The sequence below is a fragment of the Pleurodeles waltl genome, chromosome 2_1 (assembly GCF_031143425.1).
Source record: "Pleurodeles waltl isolate 20211129_DDA chromosome 2_1, aPleWal1.hap1.20221129, whole genome shotgun sequence".
Lineage (NCBI taxonomy): Eukaryota > Metazoa > Chordata > Amphibia > Caudata > Salamandridae > Pleurodeles > Pleurodeles waltl.
The window spans coordinates 515,918,745-515,945,583 of NC_090438.1; positions in this window are offsets into that span (position 1 = coordinate 515,918,745).

Below are 26,839 nucleotides of genomic sequence, written 5' to 3' on the forward strand. Positions count from 1 at the left end.
GCTTGGCACGAGCAGTAGGCTTAACTTCAGAGTGCTAGATGTAAAGTATTTGTACCAACAAACACAGTAACTTAATGGAAGCACTACAAAATGACAAGTCAAGTTATCAATTAAAAACCAAAAAGAGTCTTCATGTAATTTTAAACACAGCGCTAGCGCTGTTAGTGTGGAAATTTACCTGGGCACATCAGAAATAACCCTGCACGGGTGAGTGTGCGTCAAAAAGGGCTTGCGATGCGTCAGTTTCACTCACGAGCGAGACCTTGCATAATTTCTCCTTTAGTTGGGTCAGCGTGCGTCGTTTTTCTCTCTGCAGGAGAGCGATGCGTCTATCCGATCAGCCCTCTCGGGTCCGGGCAGGCCTTGCGTCGTTTTTGCACGTCCAACGGTGTTTGAGTCAGAAATTCAGCCGCACAATGGTCCAAAACCATGCTGCACGGGTTGCGATCTCACCGGTCTCCGTCAGCGATGCTGCACGTCGTTTCTCCAGCTGCAGGCATCGATCTTCCAGTCACGTTGCAGACAAGCATCGATTTTCAGCCACGAAGCCGGCGGTGCGTCGATTTTTTCAGCCACAGATCAGAGTTGCGCCAATCTTTTCCCCACATGGCGGTCTGTGCATAGATTTCTCACTCTCGGGCTGCCAGCTTCTCTTCTCAGGGTCCCAGGAACTGAATGGGCAACACTTGGCAGAGTAGGAGTCTCTCCAGAGACTCCAGGTGCTGGCAGAGAGAAGTCTTTGCTGTCCCTGAGACTTCAAACAGGAGGCAAGCTCTAAATCAAGCCCTGGGAGAGTTCTTCACAAAAAGGAAGGCAACACAAAGTCCAGTCTTTGTTCTCTAGCACAGGCAGAACCAGCAACTGCAGGATAGCTCCACAAAGCACCTACACAGGCAGGGCAGCTCTTCTTCCCCAGCTCTTCAGCTCTTCTCCAGGCTAAAGTTCCTCTTGGTTTCCAGAAGTGTTCTAAAGCCTGGGGTTTTGGGTGCCCTTTTTATACCCATTTTGCCCTTTGAAGTAGGCTTACTTCAAAGGAAAGTCTCTCTTGATTGTGAAATCCTGCCTTGCCCAGGCCAGGCCCCAGTCACACACCAGGAGGTTGGAGACTGCATTGTGTGAGGGCAAGCACAGCCCTTTCAGGTGTGAGTGACCACTCCTCCCCCCACCCTCCTAGCACAGATGGCTCATCAGGAAATGCAGACTACACCCGAGCTCCCTTTGTGTCACTGTCTAGTGAGAGGTGCAACCAGCCCAACTGTCAAACTGACCCAGACAGGGAATCCACATGCAGGCAGAGTCACAGAAATGGTTTAAGCAAGAAACAGCTCACTTTCTAAAAGTGGCATTTTTAAACACACAATCTTAAAATCAACTTTACGAAAGGATGTATTTTTAAATTGTGAGCTCAGTGACCCCAAACTCCACATATCTAACCGCTCCCACAAAGAATCTACACTTTAATCATATTTAAAGGTAGCCCCCATGTTAACCTATGAGAGGGCCAGGCCTTGCAACAGTGAAAAACGAATTTAGCAATATTTCACTGTCAGGACATATAAAAAACATTACTATATGTCCTACCTTAACCATACACTGCACCCTGCCCTTGGGGCTACCTAGGGCCTACCTTAGGGGTACCTTACATGTAAGAAAAGGGAAGGTTTAGGCTTGGCAAGTGGGTACACTTTACAGTTTACAGATTACAATTTACAGTTTAAAACTGCACACACAGACACTGCAGTGGCAGGTCTGAGACATGATTACGGAGCTACTTAGGTGGGTGGCACAACCAGTCCTGCAGGTGCACTAGTAGCAGTTGGTTTACAGCACTAGGCACCTCTAGTACACTTTATAAGGGACTTACTAGTAAATCAAATACGCCACTCATGGATCAACCAATTACATACACATTTTGTATAGGCGCACTTGCACTTAAGCACTGGTTAGCAGTGGTTAAGTGCCCAGAGTAACAAAAACAGCAAAAACAGAGTCCAGCACACATCAACAACCTAGGAAAAAGTTAAGGGAGGCCACGCCATGGATGAAAAGTCTAACAAGGGCTTTGCGAATGCAACACAGCATTTTAAATTGTATCTGTTGCTCAACTGGGAGCCAATGTAGAGTAGAGAGAGCTGATTTTGTTGATTCGTGTCTAGGTATATTAAAAAGAAGGTGGGCAGCAGTGTTTTGCACCACCTGTAGTTTCTTTTTAACATATTTCAGCGCACCGAGGTACAAGGCATTACCATAATCCAGGCGCTAAATGATGAGTGCCTGGATGATGAGCCACTTAGCAATACGTGGAAGTATTTTAAACACCTTTCTGAGGAGTCTTAGGGGCAGATTCATACTTTTGGACGGAAACCTGCCTTAGCGCAGGTTTATGTCAAAAAGTATAACGCTGGCTAGCGCCATTCCAAGACGCCGACCGGGTGCCATTTATGGAATGGCGCTAGCCAGTGCTAAGACCCTGTTAGTGTCCTTGGAAAGGATGCTAACAGGGCTGGGGAGGCGTAGGGGGAACCAGGGTGTGTGCGCCAAATTATGGCGCTACACTGTTTAGAGGCAAAAAAATTGCCTCTAAGCAGTGTAGCGTCATTTTCTGGTGCACAACCCCCATGGACATGGCTCTTGTCTTAGTAAATGGTCCATGGGCGTGGCCATTGGGGCCAGCGCCATGCAGGGTGCCCCAAGTCAGGCCCTCTGAGTGGTGTTGGAAAAAATACTCACCCGGACTTACCTGGGATTGGTTTCCCCATCCTTAGGTGACCTCCTGGTGTGGGTGGGTGGGGGTGTCCCTGGGGACAGGGAAGGGCATCTGTGGGCAATTTTCATGATCACCGACCTTGGAAATATGCCTACAGGTCCCCATACGCCTGCCCAGACCCAGGCGTAAAATAATGGTGCTAAGTAAGCTTAGCGCCATTATTTAAAGTCCTCATCCCCCCCAAGCTGGATTTTAGCATGGGGGATAAATATGGCACAAAGGCCATATCGTCCTATTCTGGATGGGAACACCTACCTTGCATCTCATTGACGCAAGGTAGGTTTTCCCCTCCAGAAAACAATGTAAACTCTATTACTTTGGCACTAGACGTGTCTAGCGCCATAGTATAAATATGGAGTTAGGGTTGTGCTGAATTAGCGTAAAAAAATGACGCTAATTCAGTGCAAATCAAGTATAAATATGGGCCTAAGGGCCTTATTTATACTTTTTGGTGCAAAACTGCACTAAGGCAGTTTTGCCCCAAAATGTTTTGCACCGGCTTGCACCATTTTTTAGCACCAGCTGGGCACCATATTTATGGAATGGTGCAAGCCGGTGCAAAGGGTAGGCTAGCTTAAAGAAAAATGACGTTAGGCAGTTTTGAGTCAAAATAAATGATTCTGACCAGATTAGCATCATTTTTTTGACGCGAAGGGGCATATTTATACTCTGTTTGCACTGAATTAGCATATTTTTTTTTTACTCTAATTCAGTGCAAAACTAACTCCATATTTATACTTTGGTGCTAGACCCATCTAGCACCAAATTTATGGAGTTAAAGTCATTTTTTAGAAGTGGAAACCTACCTTGCCTTAATGAGATGCAAGGTAGGCGTTCCCGTGCAAAAAAATGACTCTATGGCCTTAACACCATATTTATACTCCCATGTAAAAATGGTGCAAGGGAGGGAGGAGAGGTCAAAAAATGGGGCAAAGCTTGCTTTGCCCCATTTTTTAAGACCAGGTTCAGGGCAGGCGTTAGGGGACCTGTGGCCCTATTTCCATGGTGGAACACAATGGAATAAGCCCAGAGGTGCCCTCCCTAGGCCCTAGGGGCACCCCCACCCACACTAGAGGGACTGCGAGGATGGGGGACCCCATCCCAGGTAAGTACAGGTAAGTGCATTTTATTTTTGAAAGTGCCATAGGGGGCCATGAAATGGGCCCCCATACATGGCACAGGGTGCAATGGCCATGCCCAGTGGACCCCTGTCCTCTGTGCTTGCCACTGGGGTGGTGGGCATGACTCCTGCCTTTTCTAAGGCAGGAGTCATGTGGCATGGTAGGTTTAGCACCATAAAATGACGCTAATCTGGTTAGAGTCATTGTTTTTTACTCTAACCTGTCTAAAGCCATTTTTTGGTGCTAAACCCTCTTCTTCTATACTGCCAGCCCCACCCGACTAATGTCATTTTTTAAAACTCTAGCCTACCCTTTGCACCGGCTTGCACCATTCCATAAATATGGTGCCCGGCTGGTGCACAGAAATGGTGCAAGCCGGTGCTAAACATTTTGGTGCAAAACTGAGTTAGTGCAGTTTTGCAGCAAAAAGTATAAATAAGGGCCAATATTTTGTAAGTTTGCGCCACTTTTGCGTCATAAAATGACGTTAATGCGGTGCAAAAAATGTTTAAATCAGGGCCTTGGTGCTAGATGGGTCTAGCACCAAACTATAAATATGGAGTTAGTTTTGCACCGAATTAGAGTAAAAAAAAATTACACTAATTCGGTGCAAACAGAGTATAAATATGCCGCAGAGTATAAATATGCCCCTAAATATGGCGCTAAGGCCATAGAGTCATTTTTTGCACGGGAACGCCTACCTTGCATCTCATTAAGGCAAAGTAGGTCTCCAATTTCAAAAAATGACTTTAACTCCATAAATTTGGTGCTAGAGGGGTCTAGCACCAAAGTATAAATATGAAGTTAGTTTTGCACCGAATTAGAGTAAAAAAAAATGACACTAATTCGGTGCAAACAGAGTATAAATATGCCCCTAAGTGTACTAAAGCAGGTGGAAGCTATTTTCTTAGCCTGGTGGGCCATGGTTAGGCATAGGTCAAGCCATACTCCTAAGCTCTTGATGTATTCCTTAGGAGGGGCAGTTCACCTAAGGAGTGAAGCACAGGAGAGATAGAATTCGGCCGATAAAGATGGCCTAGTATCATGACCTCTGTCTTATCCCCATTTAACTTGAGTTTACATTCAGACATCCATTCGGACACTGCCCTTAGGCAAGGGGCAAGAGCTGTCTCCAATGAATTCTGCTCATTTAAGAAGGAGACTCCCAGCTGGGTATCATCCGCATATAAAACTAGTGAAAAACCATATGGCTTCACTATCTCTGCCAATGGTGACATATAGATGTTTGATAAAGTAGGGCTAAGTGAAGAGCCTTGAGGCACTCCCCAGCTGCTATTAAAGCAGCTGGAGAGAAACGAACGGTCTAGTACTGAAATGACCTTGCATCTAAAAAAGAGGAGAAACAGCTCAGAGCCTTCTCTGTCACTCCAGTCTCTCTCATTCTTTGAAGTAGAATGTTGTGATCCACAGTGTCAAAAGCGGCACTGAGATCTAGAATAATAGCTGACACCAGCCCCTGATCAAGACGCTTCCTGACCTCCTTAGTAACTCCAATCAGTGCTGATTCTGTGCTGTGTAGCGGTCTAGAGCCGGTCTGGGAAGGATGAAGAATATTATTGTCCTCAGGAAAATTGGACAAATGCGTGTTCACATGTTTTTCCAATATCTTGGAGAGAGTTAGCAGCAAGGAAATGGACCTGTTATTATTAAGCACGGACGCATCTAAGTTGGGTTTCTTGAGCAGGGGTTTCACTAATGCATGTTTCCACTGATGGGGAATAATACTGCTGGACAATGACAGATTCAACATATCAGTCAAAATAGGAACTATAACGGATGAACCCAATGTAGGAGGCTGGACTGGCTTGTAGTGAGTACCAAGGGGTACTTGCACCTTGCACCAGGCCCAGTTATCCCTTATTAGTGTATAGGGTGTCTAGCAGCTTAGGCTGATAGATAATGGTAGCTTAGCAGAGCAGCTTAGGATGAACTAGGAGACGGGTGAAGCTACTACAGTACCACTTAGTGTCATATGCACAATATCATAAGAAAACACAATACACAGTTATACTAAAAAATAAAGGTACTTTATTTTTATGACAATATGCCAAAGTATCTTAGAGTGTACCCTCAGTGAGAGGATAGGAAATATACACAAGATATATATACACAATAGCAATAATATGCAGTATAGTCTTAGAAAACAGTGCAAACAATGTATAGTTACAATAGGATGCAATGGGGAAACATAGGGATAGGGGCAACACAAACCATATACTCCAAAAGTGGAATGCGAACCACGAATGGACCCCAAACCTATGTGACCTTGTAGAGGGTCGCTGGGACTATTAGACAATAGTGAGAGTTAGCAAAATAACCCTCCCCAAGACCCTGAAAAGTGAGTGCAAAGTGCACTAAAGTTCCCCTAAGGACAAAATAGTCGTGTTAGAGGAATAATGCAGGAAAGACACAAACCAGCAATGCAACAACTGTGGATTTCCAATCTAGGGTACCTGTGGAACAAGGGGACCAAGTCCAAAAGTCACAAGCAAGTCGGAGATGGGCAGATGCCCAGGAAATGCCAGCTGCGGGTGCAAAGAAGCTTCTACTGGACAGAAGAAGCTGAGGTTTCTGCAGGAACGAAAAGGGCTAGAGACTTCCCCTTTGGTGGACGGATCCCTCTCGCCTTGGAGAGTCGTGCAGAAGTGTTTTCCCGCCGGAAGGACGCCAACAAGCCTTGCTACACGCAAATCGTGCGTTTGGCGTTTTTGGACGCTGCTGGGGCCCAGGAGGGACCAGGAGGTCGCAAATTGGACCTGCAGAGAGAGGGGACGTCGAGCAAGACAAAGAGCCCTCACTGAAGCAGGTAGCACCCGGAGAAGTGCCAGAAACAGGCACTACGAGGATGCGTGAAACGGTGCTCACCGAAGTTGCACAAAGGAGTTCCACGTCGCCGGAGACCAACTTAGAAAGTCGTGCAATGCAGGTTAGAGTGCCGTGGACCCAGGCTTGGCTGTGCACGAAGGATTTCCGCCGGAAGTGCACAGGGGCCGGAGTAGCTGCAAAGTCGCGGTTCCCAGCAATGCAGCCCAGCGAGGTGAGGCAAGGACTTACCTCCACCAAACTTGGACTGAAGAGTCACTGGACTGTGGGGGTCACTTGGACAGAGTCGCTGGATTCGAGGGACCTCGCTCGTCGTGCTGAGAGGAGACCCAAGGGACCGGTAATGCAGCTTTTTGGTGCCTGCGGTTGCAGGGGGAAGATTCCGTCGACCCACGGGAGATTTCTTCGGAGCTTCTGGTGCAGAGAGGAGGCAGGCTACCCCCACAGCATGCACAAGCAGGAAAACAGTCCAGTAACTCCACCCCAACTAAACTGAATTATAGCTAAGGGAAGAAACTTAGTGGAGTTATGGACATCAATAATCTTATACTGTTGTCCAATGATGTGTTGATCAGGGTGCACTAGGTTGTCAGTCACCAAAGTGAAACTGGCACCTGTGTCCCTGTAGGCCAAGGCCTCAACACCATTTATTGAAACTGTCTGCCTGTACTTATCCATTGTAAGGGGACAAGCAGCCAGTGTGGCAAGGCCAATGCCACTAGGTGTGACAGAAACTGTCTTGGGACTGATTACATCAGTTTCCACTATGGACCCATAAGTGAACCCAACTACACCCTTTGCTTGACTGTTGCCAGCAGTCCCACCACTAGTACCACTACTGCTAGGGGCACTAGAGCTTGATGTATTAGTGGTGGTAGGCTCAGGGGGTTTACCTGGACAGGACTTATCCCCTGGCCTATGGCCTCTGTTTTTACACACAAAGCACCAAGGCTTTTTAATGTGTGCAGGTTGGGAAGAAGAGGAAGAATTTGTTTTATCCCCACCCTCTGAAGAGTGTTTAAGATTTGAAGTGGGATCTTTGGTTTTACCCTTATCCCCATGCTTATCTTGAGATTTTTCACCATCTTTCTTCTTATTGCCATCTTTGTCACCCCCTGTATGAACTTTTCTGTTCACCCTTGTTCTGACCCATTTGTCTGCCTTCTTTCCCAATTCTTGGGGAGAGGTCAGATCAGAGTCTACCAGGTACTGGTGCAACAAATCAGACACACAATTATTAAGTATATGCTCTCTCAGGATTGTGTTATACAGGCTTTCATAATCAGTAACTTTACTGCCATGTAACCACCCCTCCAAGGCCTTCACTGAATGGTCAATGAAATCAACCCAGTCTTGTGAAGACTCCTTTTTGGTCTCTCTGAACTTTATCCTGTACTGTTCAGTGGTTAAGCCATAACCATCCAGGAGTGCATTCTTAAGAACTGTAAAATTATTGGCATCATTTTCTTTCACAGTAAGGAGCCTATCCCTACCTTTTCCACTAAATGATAGCCATAGGATAGCAGCCCACTGCCTTTGAGGGACATCCTGTACAACACAGGCCCTCTCAAGTGCAGCAAACCACTTGTTAATGTCATCTCCCTCCTTATAAGGGGGAACTATCTTGTGCAGATTCCTGGAATCATGCTCTTTTGCAGGATGACTATGGGGAATACTGCTGCTGCCACCATGGGTATCTAAACCCAACTTCTGTCTTTCCTTCTCTAATTCTAAAGACTGTCTATCCAAATCCAGCTGTTGCTTCTTGAGCTTCAGTCTGGTTTGTTCCACTCTCAATCTATTGAGCTCCCTTTCTAACAATCTGTCATCAGGGTGGGTGGGAGGGACATTTCTAGATACAGAGGTATGATGGGAATGAACAGAAGGAGACCTGTCCCTTACAGAGGGCACCCTAACAGCTTGGCTACCAGTATAATGTGAGAGCACACCATCAGTATGGTGTGATTCAACCTCTGTACCAACTATGCTAGACTGTCTAGTAATGGGCAGGCTGAGAAGTTTCTTTCCTGAATCTTTTCCTGGGGGAGTCCCTGGATCAGATTGAGAACCATTAGCTACTTTTTCACCAGATTGGGCACTTATGGCCTTATCCTGTACTCTAAGCATGTTAATTAACAGTTCTAAGGAAGGATTCTTCCCTACACTCAAACCTCTCTCTATGCAGAGACTCCTTGCTCCTTTCCAGCTAAGGTGATCATATGCAAGTTTGGACAGTTCAACATTTTGGCCTGTGCCAGACATTTTTAGAGAGAGTTAAAGTGATAGAAAAAAAAGAAAAAAGTTTTCAGAACTTTTTGGAAAGACAGAAAAAACTTTTTAAACTTTTAAGAACTTTTTGAAAGTTTTAGAAGTACTTTTCAGCACTTAGAAAAGAGTGCAAAGAGGAAATGCAAAACTTTTTGGCTATGTGTATATACACTGACCTTGTTTTGTATATTTTTCTCTTATGAAAAGTACAATGACAAGAGTGGTAAGTAGTCTCAAGCACTTATCCCACCACTGCACAACCAATGTAGGAGGCTGGACTGGCTTGTAGTGAGTACCAAGGGGTACTTGCACCTTGCACCAGGCCCAGTTATCCCTTATTAGTGTATAGGGTGTCTATCAGCTTAGGCTGATAGATAATGGTAGCTTAGCAGAGCAGCTTAGGCTGAACTAGGAGACGGGTGAAGCTACTACAGTACCACTTAGTGTCATATGCACAATATCATAAGAAAACACAATACACAGTTATACTAAAAATAAAGGTACTTTATTTTTATGACAATATGCCAAAGTATCTTAGAGTGTACCCTCAGTGAGAGGATAGGAAATATACACAAGATATATATACACAATAGCAAAAATATGCAGTATAGTCTTAGAAAACAGTGCAAACAATGTATAGTTACAATAGGATGCAATGGGGAAACATAGGGATAGGGGCAACACAAACCATATACTCCAAAAGTGGAATGCGAACCACGAATGGACCCCAAACCTATGTGACCTTGTAGAGGGTCGCTGGGACTATTAGACAATAGTGAGAGTTAGCAAAATAACCCTCCCCAAGACCCTGAAAAGTGAGTGCAAAGTGCACTAAAGTTCCCCTAAGGACAAAATAGTCGTGTTAGAGGAATAATGCAGGAAAGACACAAACCAGCAATGCAACAACTGTGGATTTCCAATCTAGGGTACCTGTGGAACAAGGGGACCAAGTCCAAAAGTCACAAGCAAGTCGGAGATGGGCAGATGCCCAGGAAATGCCAGCTGCGGGTGCAAAGAAGCTTCTACTGGACAGAAGAAGCTGAGGTTTCTGCAGGAACGAAAAGGGCTAGAGACTTCCCCTTTGGTGGACGGATCCCTCTCGCCTTGGAGAGTCGTGCAGAAGTGTTTTCCCGCCGGAAGGACGCCAACAAGCCTTGCTACACGCAAATCGTGTGTTTGGCGTTTTTGGACGCTGCTGGGGCCCAGGAGGGACCAGGAGGTCGCAAATTGGACCTGCAGAGAGAGGGGACGTCGAGCAAGACAAAGAGCCCTCACTGAAGCAGGTAGCACCCGGAGAAGTGCCAGAAACAGGCACTACGAGGATGCGTGAAACGGTGCTCGCCGAAGTTGCACAAAGGAGTCCCATGTCGCCGGAGACCAACTTAGAAAGTCGTGCAATGCAGGTTAGAGTGCCGTGGACCCAGGCTTGGCTGTGCACAAAGGATTTCCGCCGGAAGTGCACAGGGGCCGGAGTAGCTGCAAAGTCGCGGTTCCCAGCAATGCAGCCCAGCGAGGTGAGGCAAGGACTTACCTCCACCAAACTTGGACTGAAGAGTCACTGGACTGTGGGGGTCACTTGGACAGAGTCGCTGGATTCGAGGGACCTCGCTCGTCGTGCTGAGAGGAGACCCAAGGGACCAGTAATGCAGCTTTTTGGTGCCTGCGGTTGCAGGGGGAAGATTCCGTCGACCCACGGGAGATTTCTTCGGAGCTTCTGGTGCAGAGAGGAGGCAGGCTACCCCCACAGCATGCACAAGCAGGAAAACAGTCGAGAAGGCGGCAGGATCAGCGTTACAGAGTTGCAGTAGTCGTCTTTGCTACTATGTTGCAGGTTTGCAGTCTTCCAGCGCGGTCAGCGGTCGATTCCTTATCAGAAGGTGAAGAGAGAGATGCAGAGGAACTCGGCTGAGCTCATGCATTCGTTATCTAAAGTTTCCCCAGAGACAGAGACCCTAAATAGCCAGAAAAGAGGGTTTGGCTACCTAGGAGAGAGGAAAGGCTACTAACACCTGAAGGAGCCTATCAGCAGGAGTCTCTGACGTCACCTGGTGGCACTGTCCACTCAGAGCAGTCCAGTGTGCCAGCAGCACCTCTGTTTCCAAGATGGCAGAGGTCTGGAGCACACTGGAGGAGCTCTGGACACCTCCCAGGGGAGGTGCAGGTCAGGGGAGTGGTCACTCCCCTTTCCTTTGTCCAGTTTCGCGCCAGAGCAGGGGCTAAGGGGTCCCTGAACCGGTGTAGACTGGCTTATGCAGAATTGGGCACATCTGTGCCCAAGAAAGCATTTCCAGAGGCTGGGGGAGGCTACTCCTCCCCTGCCTTCACACCATTTTCCAAAGGGAGAGGGTGTCACACCCTCTCTCAGAGGAAGTTCTTTGTTCTGCCATCCTGGGCCAGGCCTGGCTGGACCCCAGGAGGGCAGCTGCCTGTCTGAGGGGTTGGCAGCAGCAGCAGCTGCAGTGAAACCCCAGGAAGGGCAGTTTGGCAGTACCAGGGTCTGTGCTACAGACCACTGGGATCATGGAATTGTACCAACAATGCCAGGATGGCATAGAGGGGGCAATTCCATGATCATAGACATGTTACATGGCCATATTCGGAGTTACCATGGTGAAGCTACATATAGGTAGTGACCTATATGTAGTGCACGCGTGTAATGGTGTCCCCGCACTCACAAAGTTCAGGGAATTGGCTCTGAACAATGTGGGGGCACCTTGGCTAGTGCCAGGGTGCCCTCACACTAAGTAACTTTGCACCCAACCTTTACCAGGTAAAGGTTAGACATATAGGTGACTTATAAGTTACTTAAGTGCAGTGTAAAAATGGCTGTGAAATAACGTGGACGTTATTTCACTCAGGCTGCAGTAGCAGGCCTGTGTAAGAATTGTCAGAGCTCCCTATGGGTGGCAAAAGAAATGCTGCAGCCCATAGGGATCTCCTGGAACCCCAATACCCTGGGTACCTCAGTACCATATACTAGGGAATTATAAGGGTGTTCCAGTAAGCCAATGTAAATTGGTAAAATTGGTCACTAGCCTGTTAGTGACAATTTGAAAGTAATGAGAGAGCATAACCACTGAGGTTCTGGTTAGCAGAGCCTCAGTGAGACAGTTAGGCACCACACAGGGAACATGTACATGCACACCTATGAGCACTGGGGCCCTGTGTGACAGGGTCCCAGTGACACATACATATAGGCCACAAACCTATGAGCACTGGGGCCCTGACCAGCAGGATCCCAGTGACACATAACAACCATACTGAAAACATAGTGTTTTCACTATGAGCACTGGGGCCTGGTTATCAGGATCCCAGTGAGACAGTGAAAACAGTGACAAACACCCTGACATACACTCACAAACAGGCCAAAAGTGAGGGTAACAAGGCTAGAAAGAGGCTACCTTCTCACACCCAACGCTAAAATAGTGGGAGGTGCTGGGTCTAGGGGGAAACCAGATTTAAGAGAATCCAGTAATGTTGCAACTAGTTCCGAGGAGAGAGGCGGAAACTGCGAGAACGCTGCTGTGCAGATTATACCTTTCTCCTTAAGAGAATGGGGACTGTGAGTGCCACTCGGGAAGGCCGAAAAAATGTCTACGATTTTTTGCTGAAAAAATGATCCCAGATTGTTGCTGTGTTTATGAGATGCTTCCACTGAATCTATATCAGAGTGCGAGTGGGCAATTTCTCTTAATAGCTGAAAAATCTCTTTAGGAGAGTTAGAGCTCTGTTCTATTTTGGTAGCATAATAAGGGCCAGATTTATATTTTTTGATGCAAAACTGCCCAAACGCAGTTTTGCGTCAAACATTTTAGCGCTGGCTAGCGTAATTTCTTAATGCCACCACTGACTCATATTTATAGTTTGACTCACGGTGGCTCTAAGAACAGGTTAGAGACATTTTTTTCTGACGCTAACCATTGTGCCTTGTCGTAAGTCAAAATGACAGTAACGCAGGAAAAATGACTCTAATCAGATTTGCGACATGGTAAAACGTCGCAAAATGGATATGTGCCATTTTGCCCTGCAATAACATCAAAAAACGACGCAAATGGAGCAAACAGTGCTAAGGAGCCCCAAAATGGATCCCAGAAGCCAGGAGAGACCCCAGGGAGACCCCACACAGCCAGGAACCAGCCAGGAGGACGCAGACAAGACCCAGGAGAAAGACAAGAAGAAGAGGAAATGTCGCTTTAGCACAGAGGAACATGAAATCCTGGTCAGAGAGGTGACGGAGCACCAGCATCAACTATTCATCACCTCTAAATTGCCAATTGGGAGGAGAGAGGCAATTTGGCAACAAATTGTGGACAAGATTAACAGTGTGGCAGAGGTTAGGAGAACTGTCACGGAGTGCAAGAAACACTGGCATGACTGTAAGTGCAGGACAAAGGAGAAAATGGCAAGGAACAGGAAGGCAGCACTGCAGACTGGAGGTGGAAGTCCAGCACCACACGAAGACCTGGGCAAGATGGAGGAGATGGTTGCAGCCGTCATCCCGGAGGAAATTGTCACTGGTATCGCAGGACAGGACAGCGCAGACTACCAGGAAACAACACATATGCAGGGTAAGTTGCATGGGGGATATAGCCTCTTTCTTGCCTTGTTACCCCCACTTTTGGCCTGTTTGTGAGTATATGTCAGGGTATTTTCACTGTCTCACTGGGATCCTGCTAGCCAGGTCCCAGTGCTCATAGTGAAAACGCTATGTTGTCAGTATGTTTGTTATGTGTCACTGGGACCCTGCTAGCCAGGACCCCAGTGCTCATAAGTTTGTGGCCTATATGTGTTCCCTGTGTGATGCCTAACTGTCTCACTGAGGCTCTGCTAACCAGAACCTCAGTGGTTATGCTCTCTCTGCTTTCCAAATTTGTCACTAACAGGCTAGTGACTAAATTTACCAATTCACATTGGCATACTGGTACACCCATATAATTCCCTAGTATATGGTACTGAGGTACCCAGGGTATTGGGGTTCCAGGAGATCCCTATGGGCTGCAGCATTTCTTTTGCCACCCATAGGGAGCTCTGACAATTCTTACACAGGCCTGCAGGTGCAGCCTGAGTGAAATAATGTCCACGTTATTTCACAGCCATTTACCACTGCACTTAAGTAACTTATAAGTCACCTAAATGTCTAACCTTCACCTGGTGAAGGTTGGGTGCAAAGTTACTTAGTGTGTGGGCACCCTGGCACGAGCCAAGGTGCCCCCACATCGTTCAGGGCAAATTCCCCCGACTTTGTGAGTGTGGGGACACCATTACACGTGTGCACTGTACATAGGTCACTACCTATATACAGCGTCACAATGATAACGCCGAACATGGCCATGTAACATGTCTAATATCATGGAATTGTCACCCCAATGCCATTCTGGCATTGGGGTGACAATTCCATGATCCCCCGGGTCTCTAGCACAGAACCCGGGTACTGCCAAACTGCCTTTCCGGGGTCTCCACTGCAGCTGCTGCTGCTGCCAACCCCTCAGACAGGTTTCTGCCCTCCTGGGGTCCAGGCAGCCCTGGCCCAGGAAGGCAGAACAAAGGATTTCCTCTGAGAGAGGGTGTAACACCCTCTCCCTTTGGAAATAGGTGTGAAGGCTGGGGAGGAGAAGCCTCCCCCAGCCTCTGGAAATGCTTTGAGGGGCACAGATGGTGCCTATCTCTGCATAAGCCAGTCTACACCGGTTTAGGGATCCCCCTGCCCTGCTCTGGCATGAAATTGGACAAAGGAAAGGGGAGTGACCACTCCCCTGACCTGCACCTCCCAGAGGAGGTGCCCAGAGCTCCTCCAGTGTGTCTCAGACCTCTGCCATCTTGGAAACAGAGGTGTCTGTGGCACACTGGACTGCTCTAAGTGGCCAGTGCCAGCAGGTGATGTCAGATGCTCCTTCTGATAGGCTCTTACCTCTCTTGGTAGCCAATCCTCCTTCCTTGGTAGCCAAACCTCCTTTTCTGGCTATTTAGGGTCTCTGCTTTGGGGAATTCTTCAGATAACGAATGCAAGAGCTCATCAGAGTTCCTCTGCATCTCCCTCTTCATCTTCTGCCAAAGGATCGACCGCTGACTGATCAGGACGCCTGCAAAACCGCAACAAAGTAGCAAGACGACTACTAGCAACCTTGTATCGCTTCATCCTGACGGCTTTCTCAACTGTTTCCAGGTGGTGCATGCTCTGGGGGTAGCCTGCCTCCTCCCTGCACCAGGAGCTCTGAAGAAATCTCCCATGGGTTGACGGAATCTTCCACCTGCAACCGCAGGCACCAAAAGACTGCATCACCGGTCCTCTGGGTCCCCTCTCAGCATGACGAGCGTGGTCCCTGGAACTCAGCAACTCTGTCCAAGTGACCCCCACAGTCCAGTGACTCTTCAGTCCAAGTTTGGTGGAGGTAAGTCCTTGCCTCCCCACGCTAGACTGCATTGCTGGGTACCGCGTGATTTGCAGCTGCTCCGGCTCCTGTGCACTCTTCAAGGATTTCCTTTGTGCACAGCCAAGCCTGGGTCCCCGACACTCTAACCTGCAGTGCACAACCTTCTGAGTTGTCCTCCGGCATCGTGGGACTCCCTTGTGTGACTTCGCGTGGACTCCAGTTCACTCTTCTTCCAAGTGCCTGTTCAGGTACTTCTGCGGGTGCTGCCTGCTTCTGTGAGGGCTCCCTGACTTGCTGGGCACCCCCTCTGTCTCCTCCTCCAAGTGGCGATATCCTTGTCCCTCCTGGGCTACAGCAGCGCCCACAAACCTGTACTGCAACACTTGCAGCTAGCAAGGCTTGTTTGCGGTCTTTCTGCGTGGGAACACCTCTGCAAGCTTCATCGCGACGTGGGACATCCATCCTCCAAAGGAGAAGTTCCTAGCCCTCTTCTTTCTTGCAGAACTCCAAGCTTCTTCCAACAGGTGGCAGCTTCCTTGCACCCTCAGCTGGCATTTCTTGGGCTCCTGCCCACTCTCGACACTGTCGCGACTATTGGACTTGGTCCCCTTGTCTTACAGGTACTCAGGTCCGGAAATCCACTGTTGTTGCATTGCTGGTGTTTGTTCTTCCTGCAGAAACCCCCATCACGACTTCTGTGCTCTTTAGGGGTAGTAGGTGCACTTTACACCTACTTTTCAGGGTCTTGGGGTGGGCTATTTTTCTAACCCTCACTGTTTTCTTACAGTCCCAGCGACACTCTACAAGCTCACATAGGTTTGGGGTCCATTCGTGGTTCGCATTCCACTTTTGGAGTATATGGTTTGTGTTGCCCCTATACCTATGTGCTCCTATTGCAATCTATTGTAACTTTACACTGCTTACATTACGTTTCTTGCTATTACCTGCATAATTTTGGTTTGTGTACATATATCTTGTGTATATATCTTATCCTCATACTGAGGGTACTCACTGATATACTTTTGGCATATTGTCATAAAAATAAAGTACCTTTATTTTTAGTACTTCTGTGCATTGTGTTTTCTTATGATATTGTGCATATGACACCAGTGGTATAGTAGGAGCTTTACATGTCTCCTAGTTCAGCCTAAGCTGCGTTGCCATTGCTACCTTCTATCAGCCTAAGGTGCTAGAAACACCTCTTCTACACTAATAAGGGATAACTGGACCTGGCACAATGTAGCACACATACGCAAACATCATGAGAGACTACAAATGGTGACACCTGTATTGTTTCATGGAAATGCAATACATGGTATGGTGCTAGGTTTCAGTACCGTATAGGTGTATGTGAAAAATGATAGACTCGGACAGGGCCATATTGTTATGTGTGGTGCATGTGGCATCAACACACCAACAATCATTGCAAGGCCTCGCCATGCTAATGGAAGTAGAGGGAGAGTTGATTAGGACAAGAAGGTGGCAAGCCACAATTTGGACAGAACCCACATCTAGAAGATGTGATGCAGACAATTCCCCAAACTGCTCACATTACATGTGACATGCAGGTGGGACATACCTGAGAGACTGCAAACATTAATGACAGGAACAATGCATGGGGACCAACATTACAATGTACCACTTTTATAAATGGGTCTTTGGTTGGCAGTCAGGTTAGCGCCTGTCCAAGCAAGGACCCTCACTCTAGTCAGGGTAAGTCACACACAATCCAAATTATCCTGTGCCCACCCTCTGGTAGCTTGGCACTGAGCAGTCAGGCTTAACTCAGAAGGCAATGTGTAAAGTACTTGTGCAATAAATCATACAATAACACCATATAGCACCACAAAAATACACCACACAGTGTTTAGAAAAATATATAATATTTATCTAGATAAATGCAGATCAAAATGATTAAAATGCAATAAGTATATGTTGAGATAACACCGTAAAAGTGATATAAAGTGTCCTAAGTCTTTTAAAAGCAAAGTCTCTCTCAAGCACAAAGTACCTGGTTCGCATGAAAACTCTCTGTAAAGAACCGCGGAGAAGGAGATGCGTGGAAACAATGGGGTGTGCGTCAATTTCTTGGGCCACACACGGCAATGCGTAGTTTCGTTTTCACGCAGGGACAGCTGTGCATCGATTTCTGGTGCTCGGTCGTGGATCCTCTTCGGGTTGCGGGGTTTTCAGACTCCCCGGGCATGATGCGTGGATTTCCTGCGCTGGCAGGACGAAGTCACAGGAGCTACGTCGATTCGGTGGGAATTGCGTCGATCTTTCTACCACACGGCAGGCGCTGCATCGATTCCTCTCTGGAACTCGGGCTGCATTTTTCCGGCTCAGCTGTGCGTCGATTCGATGGGCCGTGCGTCAAATTTCTGGTCGCTGCGCTGGTGCTGCATTGATCTTCTTGTTGAGAAGTCAGGCTGCATCGTTCCGGTTCAGCTTGCAGTGAAATTTTCACTGCGGTGCAGGCTGCGCGTCGTTTCTGGCAGGCTGTGCCTCGTATTTCACTGCACAAGGAGTCCTTCTTGTAAAGATGAAGTCTTTTTGGTCCTCAGACTTCAGGGAACAGGAGGCAAGCTCTATCCAAGCCCTTGGAGAGCACTACACCACAGCCAGAGAGCTGCAAGGCAACAGGGTAACAGCAAGGCAGCAGTCCTTCAGAGAAAGCGGTCAGGTGAGTCCTTTGGGCAGCCAGGCAGGTCTTCTTGGCAGGATGCAGGTTCTGGTTCAAGTTTCTTCTCCAGGAAGTGTCAGAGTTGGTAGGGGCAGACGCCCTGTTTAACTACCCAAATGTGCCTTTGAAGTGGGGGAGACTTCAAAGAGTGGCTTAGAAGTTCACAAGGTCCCCTTTCAGTCCAATCCTGTCCTCCAGGGTCCCAGTAGGGGGTGCGGTAGTCCTTTGTGTGAGGTCAGGCTACTGTCTCTTGACATGCCAGTGTCAGGCCCTCCACCCTCCCAGCCCAGGAGGACCCATTCAAAATGCAGATGTATGCAAGTGAGGCTGAGTATCCTGCGTTAGGGTTGTGTCTGAGTGAACGCACAAGGAGCTGTCAACTAAACCCAGCCAGACGTGGATTGTAAGGCACAGAAAGATTTAAGTGCAGAGAAATGCTCACTTTCTAAAAGTGGCATTTCCAAACTAGTAATATTAAATCCAACTTCACCAGTGAGCAGAATTTTATATCACCATTCTGGCCATACTAAGGGGGTCATTACGACCCGACGGTCCTGCACCGGCGGTGTCCACCAGACATATTATGACCGTGGTGCATTCGCCACGGTCATACCGCCGGTACCGGCAGGCTACCGCTAGGCAGCCGCCTGGCAGTCGTAATCTGCCAGGGCAGCGCTGCAAGTCATAAAAGGGTGCCAAGCATACCGCCAGCACTGGCGGTATTGTGGCACCCGCGTCTTCAGCGGTTTTTAGAAAAGACCACCAAAGTTGTAATGACCCCTAAATATGACCTTTCTACTCCTTTCAGATCAGCAGCTACCACTCAAACAATGTATGAGGGCAGGCCCAATGTTAGCCAATGGAGGGAGCAGGCCTCACAGCAGTGTAAAAACGAATTTAGGCGTTTTACACTACCAGGACATGTAAACTACACAGGTACATGCCCTGCCTTTTGCCTACACAGCACCCTGCCCTATGGGTTATCTAGGGCACACCTTATGGGGTGACTTATATGTAGAAAAAGGGGAGCTTTTGGCTAGGCAAGTTGAATTGGCAGTGAAACTGCACACACAGGCCTTGCAATGGCAGGCCTGAGACAAGGTTAAGGGGCTACTTAAGTGGGTGGAAAAATCAGTGCTGCAGGCCCACTAAGGGCATTTCATCTACAGGCCCTGGGCACATATAGTGCACTCTACTAGGGACTTATAAGTAAATGAAATAGTCCAATTGGGTGTGATCCAATGTTACCTTGTTTAAAGGGAGAGACCATATGCACTTTAGCACTGGTTAGCAGTGGTAAAGTGCGCAGAGTCTTAAAACCAGCCAAAACAGTATCTAAAAAGTGGAGGGAGGTAGGCAAAAAGTTGGGGGTAACTACCGTAAGGCTGCCAGGTCTAACAACCACCAATAGGAAGTCAGTGACGTCACATTACACTTGCCACAACACAGACACACTAATTGTACAATATCTCATTGCAGAGGAAGATGGCTCTCCTGTGGATCTGTCTGTCCTAGACTGCCCTGATGACCTGGATGACCAACTGACAACCAACAGCCAGGAAACCCTCCAAGATGTCCAGAGAACCCTCCAGACCCCACCTCCAGTCGCAAGGAGGAGCACACATGTAGCAGCCATCCCAGAGGATCCACCCATCACCCCAATAGACCGACCTGCCACCTCTAACACAGCTGAGGACTCTGATGACACTGGGACCACCTTTGAGAGGACAGTAGTGGGAGTACAGCAGGAGAAGGCCAAGGAGGTGCGGGTAGGGATGAAAACTATGGCAGCCAGCCTTGTGGGGATGCGCATGTGCATGATGACATCCGCAGAACAGTCAGCAGCCATTCAAGTCACACAAACCCTACTGCAAGGAGTCCAACAGTGTGTGAGGAACCTCACCACTGCTGTGAGGGAGTTGCTACAACACCTGCCCTCCAAATCTTGCAGCTGCATGCATGACAACAAGCTAGACTCCCTCAGGGTAGACATGGCTGCCTACCACAGGGATGTTGTTGCCATACTAAATAATCAGTATCTCCTCCTTGCTGCAGTGATGCCATATCTAGTTCCACAGATGGCAGCTGCCGGGAATTTGGAGTCCACTTCTCCAACCACTGAAGTGTGTGTTGGTCCCTCAAGCCCACCTCCACCACCACCATCAAGGGCAGAGGAGCCGACACACACATCAGAGTATGAAGATGTGGAAAAGATCATATTCACCTGTAGGAGTACTCGGTAGCACCAGCCCATGCCACATAGGCCCTGATTTTCCTTTGTCCTGTGCTTGACAGCATGCCAGTGTTGCTACAGTTGGTGACATGCACTCTTCACCGACACACTGTTAACCTTACCACTATGGACTGCAATTGTTTCTCACTACTCAATTGGCAATTCATGTTCCTTTGCACTGAATGACACTTCATCTCAGCATGTCCACTGACATGTCCCTCAACCTTGCACTTATGCTGCATCACAATAGAATGCTTTACACTAATGGGCTCACAAACCTAGACTATGTAAATATAGCACTACAACACCTTGAAATAAACAGCACCCCCACAACCACTTTGTCTCTGTGTAATGTGACACATCTACTTTGCTGGAGATTTGTGATGCATGTAACATGTCAATGGTCACAGAGTGTCAATACCAGAGTGCAGAAATGTTGTTGGCAGATATTTACGCACACGGGCCATGACTTCTAATTCTTATGCACTGCATTTGCCTAATTTTTGAAGTAAAAGCAGCACAAATTTACAAAATATAATTGTAATTTGTAGGTTTGTGCTGCTTATGCGTTAAAAAATGAGGTAAATGCAGTGTAATAATAGTATATTTCTGGCCCAAGGTATCTACAAGATGAAACTTAATGCTGGCCACATCCCCTACAAGAAAGTCATAGTGTGTGTGACATTTCCTTTAAAACATAGATGCCTCACCCACCATTATACAGCAGTAATGGCTGTGTAAGAGTATTTGCCCGAAAATGTCAGCTGGGAGTACAATTAAAACACATAGGCATGAAATTTGTATACTTGACCTCATCAGAAATTGAAACTACTCAGTTTAGCAGTGTTCACATGAACATCAGGATGCAGGCAGATGTCCCACAGTGCTCAACATCCAACACAGGACCCAAACGATGACAGCTTTAAAACCACACCTACCTGTCCTATACATGGGAACCATAGTCACGTTGAGTGGTGGGTACAATGGATGGCAGATGCACAGAGATTTAGATTTGTTGTAGCTGCCAATGTGACAACTCAGTTGGAAGTGGGAATTAACATGTCAAGAGTGGGGTCTGGATGCAGGATGGAATACACAGGCCAACAGACAATTGGCACTGTACACTCATGCAAAGACCCAGATCCCCAAGCATATGACACATGCTATAAGGGAGTACCTAAATCTTTAATAACTATGTACAAAACAGAACTATGTAACACACCTATACTAACCTAATCTATCCTAACTACACATTACCCACAACTGGCCCTAACTACCCTATGCTAAGCTTATTTACCACATTTAACAACACATTCTAAACATTTGCCCCCCACCCCCCTTATATGACAAGACACATGTAGGACAACATATACTAGCCTAAACATATACTAACTAATACTAAACAAATATATATATATTTTTTAAGTTTTATATATTTGTTTAATTTTATTAAAATGCACAAAAGCTCCAACATTAACACCCACCCACAAACTAACATGTAATAATATGAAACCCCCCACCTACTTATCCTATATAAACAACTGCCCTACTCTAACCTATCACTAAACCCCCTAAACCCACTAATAAACTGAAAAAGGAAAGAGGAAGGAGGAGGGAGGGGACGGAATTAGGGGTGAAGGAAGGCAGGAGTTCAGACGTTTGCCCTCTTCAGAGTTTTCTTAATAGATTTTAGCCTCCAGCTATTTCTGTCCACGTCCCGCTGGAGAATGTCAAGCTTTTTGATGACTTTACGCATGTCCCTCTGGAGCCGGGAAATGGCGGCCATGTCCAAAGCAGCAGATGTGGTGGTCTGTGTTCCAGACGTAGTTGCTCCTGCAGGTGTGGTGGTCGGTGGAGCTGAAATGGAAGGTGCAGCAGGTGTGGTGGGTGTTGGTCCCGAGGTTGAGGGTGGAGCAGGTGGGGCTGATGTTATGGTGGCCACTGTGCTACTGGCTGCAGTTGTGGTGGTGGCTCCACCTGTTGTGGCCAATGACGGACCCCTTGGCTGAAAGCCCACCATTCTCCTGTGGCTCTCTCTCTCTAATAGCGTCTTGTCATCCTCCAGAACCCAGACTCGACATCCAAGATGTGTCTGTACCTCACTGCCTGCCTCTGGAAATCCCTGATCTCCGCTGCATTCATGTTGGCAGCTGTAAAAATGAGACAGGCAACCATCAGTGTCATCATTGTGTGATGCAGATACAGATGATAATCTAACACTCTCCCTGAAATTGCACATGCAGTCCAAATCACAGTACAGGTGATATATTGTCCCTCAGGAATGAAATGACAAAACTGCCTAACCATCAAGTATTTAACAGCAAAGCACAAGAGGTGTACCAAATAAAGTGATCTGTGCATTGATCTAGTGCAATGTGTCACACTGCAATTGCAGCAAGTACTTCACATGGGCCAGGCTGACTAATCCTTATCATCTGAGTCAACTTCAAGGCACCCAAGACCAGTGATTTGTAGATGTAATTGGCAGGATGGTATGCAGTTGCTAATCATAAGGGGTCAGTGTTGATTCGGACACATGCATGCTTGAATGAGATGACTGTCATCTACACCATGACCATCACATCTACCTACATACATGTTGTTCCCCTACCCCTGTGCCTCAGGGGGGATGGGCATGCAATACATCATCACAATTATCGAGGAAAACCACAAAGCCATGTCCACCTGTACGTGGATTTAGTGAGTGGAACACATGTGAGGAGGGCTGCCACCTAGGAATGAGGTATCTATTGGTCGTTCACATCTACATTCATGTTTCCATTTGTGGGCAACCATCAATACCTGATCTGCCAACACATTTCCAAAATCAACCACATTGATGACAGCACACATCTGGCCTTGACCTGCATGCACGCCTATTACATACCACATATGTGTCACGGAAATGGAGTAAAACTTATGGGGCTAGGTGCTGGGGGACAGTTACCCATACAGTCCTACATGTACATTACAATACAGGGATGCACAATTGTGTGCGGAAAACTGATGCATCATTCTCTTGTGAAAATGAGGGTATGACTCAGTGACAATATTCTGACACTGGAGCCTTCCAAGTCAAATGTGGGCCTACATGTGGCTATTAATCACCGTGTTCACATACTGCTGCCTAATACGCAGCACAAGACTCCCAAGATATGACTCTCTGCCTGTGAATGTCTAACCCATGTATGGAACACTATGCACAAACGTCATGATATGTGTTTGTAATATGTGTTGACTCTATTGATGTGTGTAGTTGTTTGACTTTGGGGACATTACATTTCCCATGACAAACAAAACACAGGGATGATTGAGGATGGTTGATGAGGTCTATGTCAGATATGTTACCCCCCATATGTCATTAATTGTTGGCTAAGAAGTCATGGTGACTTGTGTGTGAACTACCCATGTGTCGGCCATTTGTACATGTTTGGTAGGCACAGTGTTTGCGACACTGTGCCTTAATTCCAATCATAAAATTGTTATGTACACGTCAGTTTGACTAATGAAAATTACCTGTGTTACTCATGTTGCTGTGGTGGACCTGCTGCCCTGGCTGCATGTGTTCACATGCTTTCAGATGTGCATTCCACAGAAGTGTCCTGTTCAAGTGTGTGGGCATGTGTAGCATCTTGGTCACTGGTGGTATATTGTATGGTGTCTGCAGGCTTGCTGCTAAATGTCGCTCAGTTTGGCGCAGCAGCTGGTGGATGGCTTGCCAGTTGAGTCTTTACCTTCAGATGATGTCCTGTTCCCTGAGGCCCTGGAGGGTTGTCCTGGTCCTAAAAACCCTCTCCTGCCTTTTGCGTTGCCTTTAGGGGCCACATTGGGGTGGTAGTGACTGCTGCTGTTGGTCCTGTGCTCTGCATCGTCTAGCATGCTGCATCAGTAGCACCTCCATGTTGTCCTTATTGAGCAATGATGTTGCTTGTGTGTGTTTTCCTTAAGTAGTGGTGTGTTTGCCTCATTTTAACGCCTGCCCTGACCGAGGCGTTAAAATTTGACACAAATCGGGCTTAGTGTCATTTTTCGGGTCCGCCCCCCACCCGTGCGTCATTTTTGCCCTGTTGGATAAATATGGTGCAAAGGGGTTTGAGTCATTTTTTGGACGGGTACGCCTACCTTGCATCTCATTGACGCAAGGCGGTTTCACGCATCCTTAAAATGACGCAAACTCCATATTTTTGACGCTAGATGGGCCTACCGTCAAAATATAGATAGGGAGTTACGTTTGCGTGGGATTTGCGTAAAAAAAATGACACTAATCCGGCACAATCAGAGTAAAAATATAGGCCTAAATGCTTTGTGCTGATTTAATTTCCGCATGAAACAATCTAATGGCCGTCCTGTATTCAACTTTCGGCAAGGTCCCATAAGTTTTTCTCCATCTTCTTTCCAAACGTCTACAGCCCCTCTTTAATAGACATAGGTGGGAGGAGAATCAAGGTGCTCCTTTTTCAGATGTCCCCTTGACCTTGATGTATAGGGGAGGACAATATCTAAACTTTTTGTAATCCAATCGTTAAATAGCTCTAGGGAACAAGTCATATTCCCCTTTAAGGCAGGTTTCAAGCTCTCTAAAGTGTTTATCCATTCTTTAGCGTTGAGCATATGCCAGTGCCTATAGGGCTGAGTTACAATTTGAGAGGTTTTGCTTGCTACAGAAGTAGGCAGGTTAAGAGTGATTAAGAAATGGTCCGACCGGGCCTAAGGAGTAGGGGGCAAGGCAGTTAGACCTGAGGCATTACTAAAAACTAGGTCGATAGTGTGACCTTTATTAGGTGTTGGGCCTCTGACCAATTGTATTAGGTCCAGGGTGGTCATATCAGACAAAAATCTTTTAGCTGCAGCAGTGTCATGATTCTCTGGATGAATATTAAAATCACCAAGAATAGTGAAATTTGGCTTGTTGCAGGTTAATTCAGCGACCTGTTCCTGGAATAATTGTAAAAACTGTTGCGCTTGGCCAGGAGGACGATATACTAAGGCCCCTGAAAAACTCCACTGTGGATTTAATAAAATAGAAAAAGCCATACTCTCACAGTCGTGCAGCTGAAGGGGATGGGAAGTGACCTTAATTGAGTCCCTGAAAATAATATCAATCCCATCATCCCTGTTTTGGAGTAGCTCTGTCCAACCTGTTTATCAAGTAGTCTTTGGGCAAAGCCAAAGCTCCATCTAGTGCCGATCCCTCATGGAGCCAGGTCTCCTTGAGAAAAAGAGCTGTGGGTTTCCGTTGTTGTTGTGATACATTAAGAAAAAGTTAAAGAAAAGCAGGAAGTAAACTAATATTGTATCGTACAACCTCCAGTTCATTCCCCTCCCTTTTAATGTTTTCTTTTTCTATTATTTAATAATAATGGGGGAATTATAAAAAAACAAAAAACAATATATTAAAAAAACAAAAATATATATGTGTTTAGGCTATAGGTTAGGTTAATAGATGTGTAGTCGTAGTTTATGTTGTCCTACTTGTATCTTGTTTCTTAAGGGGGATGTGGGGCCAATGTTTAGAGTATGGTCTTACATGTGTAAGGTAAGTTTAGAATAGGTTAGATAGGTGTAGTTTAAAATCAATGATAGTTAGTGTAGGTTAGTTTAGAATAGGGTAGGTTTTAGGTTTTCATTTGCTGAATGGTTTGAAAATGAATCCTGTTAATTTTAGCCTAATTAGTTTTGTAATTAATTGTGTCTGGAGCTTGTCATGAGTGCAGTGGCCAAGTTGGGGGAATGGCCTAGGGTATGTTTAGTCATTATTTCCCAGGTTTCCCACATGCATCCCCATGACCAGGGAACTTTTAGAATCCCTGTTACATACTGTCTACTAGTGCATACATTTGCCATCCTGTCAACCAGCCATTCACAATGTGTATATAATCTTTATCTTGGACAGGTAAACGTGGTACTTCACCTGTTATCAGTGAGGTCATCTGATAACTCCCAAATTTAGAACTGTATTCTGCTACACTGACAGGTGGCCATCACTGATAAGTTTCCCTTTCCACACAAATAAGTTGTGCTGGTACTCCCATCTGGGTAAATCATAATTGATTGGGTAATGAGCCATACATGCTGTATGTCTACTTCAAATGATATGGGTTCCAAAGCACTTACTGTACACAGTAGGGGGTATATTTGTAAGCCCTTAGCTTGCTCCACATTAGCATCATTTTTTATGCTAATGTGGCCCAATGTGGCCAAAATCATGTCATATTTACAAAGTAGGGCAATGCATGCATTGCGCCACTTTGTAACACTTTGCGCTACATAATGCCTGCGCCAGGCATAATGTATACAAAGGGGGCATTCCCCCGTTAGAGGGGGGGCAAAAAAATGGTGCAAGGAAATCCAACAGCTTTCATTATTTATAATGGGCTCCTATGTACTCTGCAGGAGTAGCACCAATATTTTGCTGCTACTCGCGCAGAGTACATCAGCAGCGTCAATAAAAAATGACGCTATTGCCCCCTAGCCTGCGCCATCATGCACAGTATTTTAAATACGGCACACACATGGTGGTGGTAGGGGGTGCTAGGAAAGTGGCACCACTTT